Source organism: Patiria miniata, unplaced genomic scaffold (assembly GCF_015706575.1).
Source record: "Patiria miniata isolate m_02_andy unplaced genomic scaffold, ASM1570657v1 HiC_scaffold_23, whole genome shotgun sequence".
Classification (NCBI taxonomy): Eukaryota; Metazoa; Echinodermata; class Asteroidea; order Valvatida; family Asterinidae; genus Patiria; species Patiria miniata.
The window spans coordinates 6,741,403-6,754,759 of record NW_024037062.1 but is presented as its reverse complement, the minus strand read 5'-3'; positions in this window follow the sequence as shown (position 1 = coordinate 6,754,759).

Sequence of the window (13,357 nt, the reverse complement as noted above, 5' to 3'; positions counted from 1 at the left end):
GTTCTAAAAGGGACACATTTCCGTAGTGATTATTATTTCAAAACGCCGAAAAAGTTATATTTGCGGCATTTTTGTAACCACGACGTTAGAAAAATTGTAGTTAACCTTGGTCAGTGATGGTGGTCAAAATATAAGTCAAGTGAACCGCGACATTACAAAAGAAATCATGCTGTCTATAAAAACGACAACTTGTCCTTTGTAGATCACCAGCCGGTCTCACCAATATGGCGTCAAATTCGTACATTGTGCGGCCCTTTATTAGCTATCCAGTCTTTTAACAGAGATCAGTGGTTCAAACATTTCGTGAAGGGGTAGTTTGGAAGAGAAAGATACATTTTCCCCCAATTTTATATTGAAAATGAGGTTTATTTCAACTATGTTCAGATTTAAATAATATACAATATTAAAACCAAGCAGAATCTATGGGTGAAGTGTTATAGAACAAATATTGAATGCTTTATCTCGTGGTAAAGTAAAACTAGCCTCCCTCAGTGATTCTTGGAGCATTCTTTGTTCCCTCGCATTCGCCTCGGGAAAATAGAATGTCCATGGATAACCTCGGGAGGCTAGTTTTTCTACACCGCTCGAAGCATTCAATATTTGTGTAATATCCTACTTTTAAATGTTCTTTCCGATTAACATTATTTTGTTCACAAACGCGTTTTGTAGCCCAATCGCGTGTATTCCAGGACGCAGTGTCCCTTTAACAATACATGCTTTTGCGGCGGCCGAGTCGCTCCTCCAGATGGCCTCTAGAGGCGGTCTATTTGCCTGTCACTCATGTAGTTCATTCATAAAGTAACTGCACAACTAGTTGCTGTCGACTCTAAAGAATATTCAACCCAAATTTTAATGAAATTCGCATAATTTTACTGTATGTGCATATGCAATACGCGTAAGCTATGCTATTCGTTGCGCGTCGCGTGCTTGGAACTCTATAGACTGTGCGGGGCGCGCGTGCAACTAGCACTTCACGCCTGCTGATTGGCTCATTGTCATTTGTTTGTAGTACATTGAAGTTTGTCACCGAGCCCGTGCTTACTTATTGTTATGTGTATACTTTTTTTAGGAACTAAAATGTTAAGCAGGGTAGCCTCATCACTAATAAAACTTACATCCTTAAAAAAACAAAAAACAAAAACCAAGTTAGTCCATTACTTTTTAAAAGATGCAAATACCTAAACCGTCGACCGACTCCAAACCGAGCACCCGCATGGTGGTTTGCAACATGTCCCTATAGACTAGGCGATATTTCAAAATGTGTAAAATGAAGAGGCATTTTCGAGTAGAAGTTGGTAACATAGCTATTTCACCTAATTTCAGGGTGCTGAATCCGAAAATGATGGTTACCAAGCTGGTTTTTTGTGTGTGGAAATATGCCTAATTTGCATTAATCTTTAATACCTGTCGTTTAATATATTACCCCCTATATTTGGGTATAGTTTTTATTATTTTATTTTTTGAAAAAAAAAATATTTTGGGGTTTTTACTTACACTTTCTGACTTCAGTAACATTTTCTAAAGCATATAAGTGACTGAATGATTATGAGGAAATAGTAACAATCCAAAATGGCTACTATTACACTCTAAAGTTGCGCGCATTTACCTTGTCTCCATATATCATCCAGCAGTCTCGCAAAACGTCAGTATTGATGAGCTTCAAGTTCACACAGTTACATACTAGCACAGTTACCCTAGCAAACATAACTATGGCATTATGTGAAAAATGATGAAATCTTGATATTTAGGCCAAAAAAATGAAAACAGGGGGGGGGGGGGGAATGAGGTGTCTGTAAACTGGGCTAACAATATGGCGAAGGGTTGCCTAACGTGGAGGACGTGAACAACCTGGGACATCCCCCAAAATAAAAGACGATAGTTGCTTACAATAGTTATGTCAACGTCAAAATATTTTCTCACCAATAATTTGTGGGAATTTCCTGGAACTTATTCAAGTCTCCCACGTTGGGCAACCCTTCAACTACTTTTAGCTCAATTTGCGGACACCCCGTTTAGCCCCTGCTTTATATCACAATGTTATCTTTGTTTACATGATTTTTCCATAAGGTTTTTATTAGGGTAACAGTACCAGTAGGCAACATGGTGAATTTGAAGTTCATTGATACAAAGGTTTGGCGAGACCACTTGATGATATCTGGAGACAAGGTAAATGCTCGCAACTTTAGGATGTAATAGTAGCCATTTTGGATTGTTACTATGTCCTCATAATCATTCACTCACTTAAATGCTTAAGAAAATGTTATTGAAGTCAGGAAGTGTAAGTAGAATCACCAAAATAATACAAAATATACCCAAATATGGGAACAAATATATAACACGACAGGTATTAAAGATTTATGCAAATTAGACATATTTCAACTAAAAATCCAGCTCGGTAAACCATCATTTTCGGGTTCGGAACTCCCGAATTAGGTAAAATAGCTATGTTATCAACTTCTTCTAAAAAAAACCCCTTCTTGCCCCAAATGAGCCCTTTTTTTGGAAATATCGCCAAGACTACTAATTCGGCCAAATGTTCGGCTTTTGTAAAATCGAGAAAGTCTTACAATATTCCAAAGGGAAAACGTTCCTTCGCGCAACTACCAGGCCAATGTGATCTTGCAGAGTTAGCCGGCTATGCTGTGAAATATGGCAACGGCTTACACTTCATTGTGATAAATGAACGGTATTAAACAAATGATCACGGGCTAGCCTACTGCGCCGAGACAAGCCCTATCCGACGTGGCCGTATGTCCGTGCACCGCGTACCGCATGGCATCGCTTGTGTCGGTGCAGCTACAATGACTTCAATGGTATAGCTGTGACTACAATGGTATAGCTCCGAGAGCCTTCTATTCAATTCCAATTTGAAATTCGTCTATTTGGCTTTGGCCTTGGCCTGGGCCTTGAGCTGGGCCAAAGCCTTGGCCTTGGTCTTTGCCTTGAGAGTCAAAGCCTTTGTCTTAACCTTTGATGACAGAGCCTTTTCTCCAACACGACACGAAATATTCCACAGGGCACATACATTTAAATAAGACTTTGATTGTATGTTGGGAAATGTTTTACTTCAAAAAGTGAAAATCGATTTTTGTTTTTGTTTTTTCTTCATAAGTGGTTAACCATAAAAATGGTCCATTTGCATAGACCTAACTAGTCAAATTCAAGGGCAGACCCAGAGAGGCTACTGCCGGGGGTGTGCCGGAGGCTGAAGGACTCTCTCAAGTCAAAAAAATACCTTATTTAAGAACATTACGGCCAAAAAAAAAAGTCTCCGATTTTTGGTATGCGCGCGCGTCGCCGTAGCCATGCTCGTCGGCAAAATGAACAATTTTTTTTTTTTTTTTCAATGAAAGATGATGTCTCAAAACCGCCAAACTCTCTGGTTTGACTGGAATCCTGCTGCTGCACAATTTTAATCGCACTAAGTTTAATCGGGCAACCTTTTGCAGTCATCAGCCGACATCCGAAGCAAAAAAAATTATGTCAAAAAAAGCCGCGTCGCCGCACCACTTTTTGGGCAAGTTCCATACCAGAAACCGGAGACTTTTTTTGGCCGAAGGGAAACAGGATTTAAAGAAGTGTTTATCAAAGTTGTTGGTAAAGTTTGTTCCTGGTAACATGTATTCCTTGCAACGAACAAAACTATTTTCAAAATGTCTGTTCTTTCAAACCGACGAAAGGTGCCTTTTATTCTGAGCAAGTGCCCATTTTGGTGATGCCCCCCCCCCCCAAGTTTGAAAAGTGTTTCATCGCCTCTGCTGCTGGGGGTGGAGGGTGTGCCGGGGGGCAGAAGGGCTCTCTCAAGTTAAAAAATTACCTTATTGAGAACGATATTCTTGTTCCTTATTCATTCTCCTGATTTGAATAATTCTTTTGTATCATCATTCTGTTATTTTGTGTCTACGCCTGTTTCCTGAGTCATATAAAATCAAGGCTGGATTTTTTGTTTTTTTTGTTCGTGATTTTGTGTACAGATGAGTTTGTTTTTCTCGTTTATAATAATTTTGACCATTTCAAATTTAAATCTAACACAGGTTTGTAGAAACCATTTGAGATGTTTAGATTTGGTCATGAAGGGAGGGCGCAACATTTGTACTGTGTGGGTTTTTAAGCTCTGGCAGGAGCTTCTACATGTCACTTGGTGGTCGGTCGGTCGGTCTGTCTGTCCCAAAATTTGACCAAAAAGAATTGACTAAATAACCAAATGCCGTGCCGTGGTGGTAAAAACAATGCACTCTCGCTGACGGTTTTTGGAACAGCGATTTTGTTTCGATCGATGCGCATGCGCTTTTATTTAGTATATATCTTTCCCCGAGAATTGACCAAAATAAGCCCCATAAGTTTTCCACAAAATATAACTACCCAATTTAAATTTTCACAAAAAGCAAACAAAATAAATAAATTAAATTGTTTGTAACAATTCGGAAAGATGTTTATGAAAAGTTTGTAAATATGTGCTGTATATGTTATAGTCACGTGGTATTTATGGTGTTCCAAATGTGCCATCGGCGTCTCATTTGTGGGCGTCTCATTTTTAAGCTATGGCAGGGATGATTTTGATAGATTTCATGCTAGACTTTCATGCAAGACGGTCAGAACCTATTGTGCACACACACTTGTTTTTTTTTGTAGGTTTGTTTTTTTGTATTTTTTTGGTGCTTTGGTTTGCTTTTGTTTTGTTTATAAAGACACTCCTTTAGTGGACACAATCGATACCGAAAAAAAGTACCGGCAATGCATTTTTTTATTGCGTGATTTTGTTTTTCATTTTAGTGACCCTTATGGGCGTGCTTTCAGCCGAGAGGGTCTGCTACTTCAGCCAGGAGCCTGATGCAAGACAGTCAGGCCGTCTTCGCTGGGTTATGCCGGGGAGTAAGGAAGATCGTTGCGCCTGTACCAGTACCAGACCAGGGTCCGTTAACGTGCAGGCAGTCCGTTGGTCTCATCCACCGTTCTACACCGACACTCCAATCCTTACCAACGACCCGGAGGACATTCATGATTACTTCAACTGTCATGGTGAGTATAGGCCTATTGTTATAATTATACCTATAAATACCTAATGACATTACACTTTGTTTACATGAAACAAGCTCAACACAAACAGTTTTTGTCAAGGAATATTGCCACTAAATGCTAAAAGCATTCTATATTCCTTCAAGGACATCATATTCTTTGAAAATGCGTTCGGGAAACAAATCACGGAGATTCTAACCTATGGTGTACTATTGACGACACAATGCATCGCCTCTTCAAAACGCGACTCCACTACTCGAGGCGACGTCGTCGCGTCGTCCTTTTCATCTTGTAGATTTTTGTGCCTGAACGTCGCTACGTCGCTCCTTCTGTCGCCCGTCACGTCGCACCGTCGTGTATCGCGTCTGTCACCGCATTGTGCATCGCCTCGCGCTTTCGCCCTCTCAACATTTTAACCCTAAAGGGGCCGGGGGGGGGGGGGCGGATTATGCCCCCTTGACTTTTTTCGCGATAGTTATTTTTTTTTTCGCGACTCGAGCTGTTATGAGCCTTGCGCATCTTTTGACACCAAACATATAAAAATCGGACCAGGGGTTGTCACGCAGCGAAAACTGAATTTTCCCATATACGTCGTGTACACAAAGCAGAATTACCATTCGTACATATGAATGATTAATTAGCCATGATTCCAAAACCCTTTGACCTAAAGTCATGCGAATTCTTGGGTATCTTTATGAAGAGTTGTTCTATGCATGTACCGAGTTTCAAAAATTTTCGTCTCTCGATGGCCGAAATCTGGGGGGGGGGCGGAATCCCCCCCCCCCCCGGCTGAGAGATGGTCCATTGAATTGCAGGCAAGAAATTGGCAACACATTTCATACATTGTATTACTGAAAAGAACATTACCCAAAAAAAAATCAATGGTGTTTGAATCAGCTTTATAGGTTTCCATTTTTTGTTTCCATTTAAATGGCAAAATTTTGAGCTTCAATTCTGCAAGATTTACTTTATTTACTTTCAACATATCAAAATGTTTGAAAGCATAGGAATTCCATGAAATAAACAATAACTTTATTTTTGAATCAGGTTTTTCCACAAACAAAAAAGTTACGACCTTAGCACTGTACAGGCACGTGCCAAGCAAACACCGCGATAGGACCAGACAATGCCAGACAGCCTGCAGTTAGGCACTGGCAAAGTAAAGTATACAACACAGCAACACGGAATACGTGTGCACGGGTTATTACTGTTACCTCGTGCCAGACTACATGTAAGTCTGGCAATGGACCAATGCTATAAGCGTACAATAACATGCGGTAGTAGACTTTCAGTCTGGTTGCCACCAGTGTTGTAGGTCTCGAGACCAGTCTCGGTCTCGGTCTCGGTCTCGAGACCACTTTTTGCCGGTCTCGGTCTCGGTCTTGGGAGCTGTGGTCTCGGTCTTGGTCTCGGTCTCGGTCTCGGTCCTTTTTGGTCTCGATATTTTGGCTGGTCTCGAGTCGAGACCAGCCAAAAAGTGAGGGGGCGGATTCCGCCCCCGGCCCTTTTAGGGTTAAGTAAAGAATCAGTTTAGGGCAAATGTGACTGCAGTGTGATACTAATGGACATGTCTCTCTTCACTTTCTAGTGAGTGAGGCATAGTCCAATAACCATTGCTCCTCTTCTTATTTCTCGTTTTTATTGTGGGATGATCTGTTGAAACAAGCACTTTATAGCCATCCTCATTGATTCCAAATACAACTGAGATTTAAATCTTATGAATCAAGACTGAAACATTATTTTTACCGTCAGATTTTGTATTTTGAATATGGGGAACAATTCAACTTTTTTCCCCTAGAAATATTGGTGATTTTTTTTCTATTTTCCTTTTCAATTTTTCCTTTATTCGTGGAGGCGGGAAAACGTTTTTTTTTCCATTATATTTATTAATGGATATTCATCAATTCGTAGACCGTTAAATTGGTATCAGTGGTGGACAGCTGAAATTTGTGACCTCTTTATTAAAATAGACACGACTTGGGAATAGAGTATGCAAATTACGTGAAATGTTCACAGTTACTACTCAATAACATGTTCTTTATCCCAATTATATTTTTTTACAAAATGGAGCGTGCCATTTTTTATTTTATCATACTGTCACTTTCTTTTTGACTCGCCATGTATTCATCTTTTCATCTGTGATAAACACAAATTGAGCTACTGCCATGGTCACACAAAAAAAGAGTCTAATTGCCTGCCTCGTCTCCTTCCTAAATGTCAATTGCATTTGCATGAGTCGAGAAGAATTGTGTTCCATTAATCGCAATATGCTGTTTACGGCCTTCACAATAAACTATTAATGTATTGGCACTATGTCGTACTTGTTAATCACTAAAATATTCAAGTAAATTGCTCAGCAAGGTAGCCGATGCGGGCGATACGATGGCACGGTACAAAAACACAGAGAGGCGTGCGCACTGAGCCATGAATCCTAAAAGTACATCTCGCCCACCACATTCAGTTTGTGACAGCGCCCTTTTATTGTGTCAGCCATATTCTCAAATAGGCTAATGGCGATGATGACGGCGGGCAGACTTACAGAAGATAGATCAGACAAATATGGTTCATCAATCTTCTACAGTATATGTACGTTATTGACATTAAACAAAAATAAAGTGGCATTACATTTCAGCCTTAGCGAGGCCTTCTTCAGAGGTAAATGACAGAGGAACAAGAAACAAACATGTAGGGGACACACAATCATGCAGAGTTGGAAGGAGAATCACAAAGAGGGATAGGGGTGGGCAGACCAATCCATATTTGGCTACCATCTCTCAATTTTTTGGTCTACATGTACAAATCTATATTCCATGACTGAAATTTTAGAAAATAAGTCAATATTTTCTTGCTCCAATTTTTTTCCAATCAGGTTTACAAGGAGATCCAATGTAAAATTAAAGTTGCATTTAAATATCCGTTAGTGGTCATTGCTGAAACCAAGGGGTGGCTGTGGAGTTTAGGGTCCGAGTTCCTATAACAGATGAAACATCCACCTTTAACTTTTAACTTTTGTCAACTTTCAACATTTTTAAGTTTTGCAAAATCTGGTACAAATTGTCGTACTCCTAAGTTAGAGTTTCTTCATCAGATTTACACTTTATAGTAGTTAAACAATATTAAAAAACTTTTTTTTTTAAAGTGGCACAAATATATGGAGTTCATCAAATAAGGTTTTCCCCTTCTTTAAATTAGGTTGTTTCCAATTTTTTTAATTGATTGTGACAATAACAAATTCTGTTGCCATGTTGTAATTTATGGCATGAAGCAAACACGAAGAGCACTCGCATGACACAATTAAGCAGGTACAAGTGATTCCTAACTTTCAATCACTTCCTTCACATACCAATGAACATCAACATCTCAAGGACAGACTGTTCAGCTGTAATTAGTGTCTTGTTGTTTATTTAGATTATTGTTATTTATTATCCGCGGTCTCGGTCTCGGTATCGGTCTCGGACTATTTTGGTCTCGGTCTCGGTCCGCCTTGAAGGGGCTGGCTTGGTCTCGGTCTCGGTCTCGCAACTTCAGGTCTCAGTCCTGGTCTCGGTCTCGGACTATCCGGGCTCGACTACAACACTGGTTGCCACTACACGATTTTAAAGCACCGACCGTTTTACTCAATTTTCTCGTTTCGCCTCTGTGCCCGACATATCAAATGCTTCGCAGAAAGGTGCGGAAAGCTTTTAATCATTTCTTTTTGTACCACTGTTTTAACCCTCGCAGCAGCCACTGGATGATAAAATTATCCACATTTTCCAAATATGGGCATATTTTTTTCAATGGGCAATTAGGCCAAGCTTCCATGTAATACTCACCCCTACCATAAACCTGTAGACTCCCATTGGCCAGACCCTAGCCACTCCGGAGTAAGGAGTGTGAAAGACAGAAACCAAGATGGCGCCTAATGCCTTTTTGCAGTAATTGGAGATCTTAGTTGCATGCCTACCCCTAAGTACCGCCGATCCCTTTGTGTCAACCCCTCGTGCCGCTCAGACAGGTTGTTAACAATCCCTGACCATGTGAATGACCTATATCTTGTGCATGTACAGGCATGCCAGGGTTATTGACCTATAAGCACATATGGTGATAAAATTCTCATCTTGGTTCCACCACGTAAATTTTTACTAGATCACAAGTATTGACCTAAGAATAATAGATAACCGGATATAAACGGACACATCAATTCTTCTAAGATAACATAAAATGGCCAACTAAGTCTTGTCTGGAACTCCAATTCACCATTTATGGGGATTAAAATTGCTTTGGGCTTGCAGGAGGGGGTTATTGACACAAAAAAAACTGGGTGGTATGAAAATCTCCTTGTGGTCCACCGCGTATTTTTTTTCGTCTCTAGCGGCTCTAAGGGTGAATAAAAGACTGAATTTTCTGGCCGGTACCATTTCTATTTCTATATATTCTTACTTATTTTGACAAAAACAGTTACGATTTATCAAATAGAAACGTGGCGGCGACCACGGTAATGTTTGGCGCTAATCGGTCGCTATATGGACAGCTCAAGTTGAGAATCCGTAAAATCAAAAAGCGTTGGGGGGGGGGATGGTACCATCTGTCGATTGGGGCGCTGTTCAAAACCGACAATTATGCACACAAAGGGCCAATACATGGTGCTTTTCAGAGCGATACTTGTGCGAAAATCTGAAAAAAGCACCCCAAAACGGCAGATGCCACAAAAAAGGGCACCACTTCTTTTTTGAAAAGGGAACTTGTTCAGAAGTTTTACAAATTATTGGGGGAAGCCCGTTGAAAAAAAAGGACATTTGATTGGAAAAAGGCAGTCAGTCTTTACAATATATTGGGGGGGGGGTAAATACCCCCTTACCCCCCCCCCCCCCCCCCCCGCCGGCTACGTCTATACCTGGGGCAAACTACAGTCCCAATGTAGACTTTGACTCAAGTCGGACTTTACAGAAATCGATATCCAGAAGATTCGCTGCAAACCCTTTGTATTCCATTATTAACATCTTTCCAGAAGCACACGCGCCACATTAACACGCGTGCCACTTCAGCGCCGTAAAACAATGCGCGAACATTCTGCACAGTACGCGTACAATGTACAGTACATGTACATGTACACAACATGTGCATACATGTTCTGTCGAAAGTCAAAACATGTGCACCATGAATGTTGATTAACTGAAGAAGGAATACATATGCAAGACAAAATGAACAAAACTGTACAAAATACAACTATAGGTTTTCCCGGCGAATTTCCGAATTTTTCTAATCAGTTTCATTATCAGCCATTCAATTTCGCGTGAGTTTTGCACATGTGGTCAAATTGGGGTTCTTTTGCATTTTGGGTTCATTCAATTTCATTTTTAGGCAGCCAAGATTTTGCTCTGAATGTTCGTTTACGTTTCCGGGCATCCTATTTCGTTTTTGTGCATTCAAGACTTAATTTGTAGCAGTCTTAAATTAAGTCTTTGCAACCTTTTGACGGTTGCCGCATTTAAATTAGCGAACATCCGTGCGCTTGTAACGTATAACCATGCTTTTCGTTTCTTATTCGTTAATGGGCAATCGCTTTCATCGTTTGGTCATTTAAGTTAGTAAGATTTTTTAATCGATATATATTTTCCTATTTTCCTCCAAGGTTCATTTCCCCAAAAATCTTGATGACTACAAAATTTACAATGTTACAAATTAATTGATATGAGGGGAAACAACATGTATACAAAATAACTAATTGAAAGGGACTAAGATCATTTCCTTTTCACTGTTGATCTTTTCTACTTGTTTAAACGTTTGAGCAAGGGGCATCTTTACGTTGACAATTTCTTGACGTGCAAGACATTGGGACCATGGGCGTCGCGAGGGGGGGGGGCAAGGGGTGCGCTTGCCCCCCCCCCGTAAAAGCAGAAAAAGAAACAGGAAACAAAAAAAGAGAAACAAAGAAAAGAAAGAGAGGCGAGAAGTCATAGTGGTGTAAATTTAATGAGTTGGGGGGGGGGCAAAATATCCCTGCCCCCGTCTAAAACTGAGAAATCGAGAATTTGTTCAAAAATACAAGAAGTTTTTTGGAAAAATATTTTTGCCCCTCTAGAAAAAATCCTGGCGACGCCCATGATCATCACAGTACAGAGACTGCACTCTTGAAGGTCAAGAATGACATAATGTACGCCATGGATAGGAAGCTTGCTTCATTTATTGTTTTACTGGACCTCTCGGCTGCATTTGACTTAGTTGACCACAATATCCTGCTCGACAGACTGTCTAAAGTGTTTTCTATAACATGCACTGCTAGGGCGTGGTTTGCATCTTACCTCTCAGATTGCAAATGTAGATGCAAAGTTGCCTGTGAGTTGTCCGAACCTGAGTCCCTGGACTGCGGCGTTCCTCAGGGGTCGGTTCTCGGTCCTCAACTTTTCAGCATGTACACGCGTCCAGTGCAACCGTTTGACGGTTGACCATGGGCGTCGCGAGGGGGGGGGCAAGGGGGGGCACTTGCCCCCCCCCCCGGAAAAGCACCAAAAAAAAGGAAGAAAAAGAAAAGAAAAAAAAGAAAAGAAAAAGAGGCGCGAAGACAAAGTGGTGTAAATTTAATGAGTTGGGGGGGGGGGCAAAATGTCCCTGCCCCCCTCTAAATCTGATAAATCGAGAATTTGTTAAGAAATACAACCATTTTTTGGCAAACATTTTTTTTGCCCCCCTCTAGAAAAAATCCTGGCGACGCCCATGCGGTTGACGCATTCAAATTGGCGAAAATCTGTGCGCTTATAACGTATAACCATGCTTTTCGTTTCTTATTCGTTTATGGGCAATCGCTTTCATTGTTTGGTCATTTAAATTAGTAAGATGTTTTAATCGATATATTTTTCTATTTTTCTCCGAGGTTCAAAAAAACTTGATGACTGTACAATTTACAATGTTACAAATAAACTGATATGAGGGAAACAAGATGTAACGAAATAATTAATTGAAAGGGACTAAGATAATTATTTTTTCACTGTTGATCTTTTCTACTTGTTTAAATGTTTGAGCAAGGGACATCTTTACGTTGACGATTTATTGACGTGCAAGACATCGGGACACGTATGTTTGGCAATGGTTGTACCATCGGGAACACTTCTTTTGCGTTATTTCTTAAATGTTTTCTTGCGTATGTCTGACCGAACACTTACCGTATTAAAGGGCCTGCAAAGTAAGTAAACATGTGATGGCATTCCGGGCATGATTGATGTTAAATGGCTATTTCGGCACAAACAATTTCTAGAATTCTGGATATTTTGCTGTCATAAATTTCTTTGATTTGGTGATCCTTTGATGTTTCAGTACATGGCAGTAAGCCAATGAGCAACCCTTTCCAACAAATGTTTTCATTTAGCAAATTTTGGATGAATAATTTTAAAGAAAAACCCCTAAACTGAACCTTGTCTTCCTGAAAATGACATCGCAGTAACAGCGCGCTCATACGTAGTCTGGAAAAGCATTGAAACTTTTAAATGTTTAAAGAAGTGCACTTTTGCAATAAGATTAACAAAAATGTTTTCAAATGTGTAGTTTTCGTACATCTCACGGTAGTTAAGAGTTGCACAAAAATAATTCCTGAGAAAAATTCATTTCACATACCCTTTAATTAGAAAGAAAGGCATCTACGGATTGAAGACATCAAATATGATTTACGCTAAGGAATACGGACAAGTATGAAGTCTTAAAAGATGTTTGATAAAATGTGAAATATGTTTGCCCATTAATGAAAACGAATGCCCGATCAGCCCGTTACTGCTGGGTTAGACGAAATTGAATGAACAATGCGATACTTTTAATATGAATGCATCTTTGATAGGGACGAGTGAAGCTACAAGGCGCTAGAATGCTCAGATAGTGAAATTGAATGATTCTTTTTGATTGTCGAATGCCGATCTGCGTGATCTTTCAATTTCAATCTAAATCGAATGAGCCAGGCGTTAAATTGAATGAAAACTTGGTGAAATTGGCCGGGAAAACCTATATTACCTAACTTTAAGAAATGTACGGTGTCATCATTTTGAAACTTCACCAAGAAGTTGTAGTTGTACAAAGACTCCCAATGGTACAATTTAGCAAATATTAGAAAAAGTAACACTTTTTGACTTGCTGTATTTATTTTTCATTGCACTTTTTGGTAACACAGAAAGTAAAAATAAGCTTCCTTATGCTCCGGCGTCAAAAATGTACCACTCCCCCCCCCCCCAAATGAACATTGTAGGGCCTACTTAACACAGTGCAAGAAGTTGATGTCCTAACTAATTTGTTTAACTTTCCACCTGAAATCGCTTGTATTTGATCCTGATGACGTCACGACGACGTCACAAAAAACGTTACATTACCGGACAAGGTT